The following is a 1,338-nucleotide window of genomic DNA, read 5'->3' as shown; positions in this document are numbered from 1 at the left end:
CATTTCTACATCTGGAGAATGGGGCTGTTTTATGTCGTCTCCATTCAGAGGGCCCCCTGCCTGTCTTTGCCTAGGGCCCTAGATTTCTTAACTCCTCCCCTGCTTCCAGGGCTGCTTTCCTGCAGGTTTTACAGGTTTCTATGATTCTGATGCCTGAAGTTCAGCAACAGCCTGTTAATCAGCTACCAATGAAAACCAGATGTGCCGGAGCAGGAAACCTGCAGGACAGCTGCACTCTGGACCGGCCTGGTACGGACAACCAACCAGAACCCAAACATCATCAGGATGGAAAGCGTCTCCTGGAGGAGGAGCTGAGGTGGAGCATAAATGTTCTCCATGGCTCCTCAGAGAAGATCTGTTAAAACACAAAAGGATTTATTTTTTTGTGTGTTTTCTATTTCTATGAATCAGGTGTTTTTCCATTGATCGCCATAATCGCGCCCCCTGCTGGTTAATTTTTAGAAGCGGTTTTTCCTCTGCTTCCTTCCACTGACCCTCCACCCAGAGGAGTCTGGGAACATACAGCTGCTGAAGAACGACCACCTGTTTGTTAACCACTGAGAACCATAGACACACCTATAAGAGTAGACCCCGCACTGAATTAGGTCCGCCATCTTGGGGAGGTTGACCTGCTGTCCTAACCTGCTGGTTTAAAGGGAATGCTGTTCTTTTTTCCATTGGTCCTTGATTTTCCGTTATTCCATCATGTTCTACTCTCCCATATGAGTTTAGTGTCATTTGTAGCCGTTCTGAAGATATTCCGTTAGGTTATATCCAGTAACGTCTTCCTATGGGCAACGACTTGAAGGCACAAGTTCACCATCCTGATGATGTTTAGGTTCTGGTTAGTTATCCATACCAGGCCGGTCCAGAGGTGCTCCTAGAGAGCAATAGTGAGCTCTAATACAATCTTCATGGAAGACCTTGCCTCCCGCCAAGAAAATACTAACAATTCATGGCTCAAGCTTGCAAGCGCTCTGGATCCATGTTTTTAAGACTTGAAGAGTCTGTCCAAGAGTGAAAGGGAAGAGGGGTGGACCTCACCTGGAGGCATGCTTCATGAACATTCACCCAGAAGGTCTCTGCTGACTTCTCAAGATGGACCACCAAGGAAGAACATTCACCTTCTACAGATGGGCTCAGATTGAGAGTCAGATGAAGAGGTGCACCCTGACAGAGACATACAGATACAGAGCAGAGCCAAGCATGGGTATGGAGGACTGCCCTATGCAGTGAGGACTACCCTATGCAAGACTGGACTGCCCTATGCAGTGAGGACTGCCCTATGCAAGGCTGGGCTGCCCTATGCAGTGAGGACTACCCTATGCAGTGAGGACT

The sequence above is a fragment of the Cyprinodon variegatus genome, unplaced genomic scaffold (assembly GCF_000732505.1).
Source record: "Cyprinodon variegatus isolate N-32 unplaced genomic scaffold, C_variegatus-1.0 Scaffold732, whole genome shotgun sequence".
NCBI lineage: Eukaryota > Metazoa > Chordata > Actinopteri > Cyprinodontiformes > Cyprinodontidae > Cyprinodon > Cyprinodon variegatus.
This window is presented reverse-complemented; position numbering follows the sequence as displayed.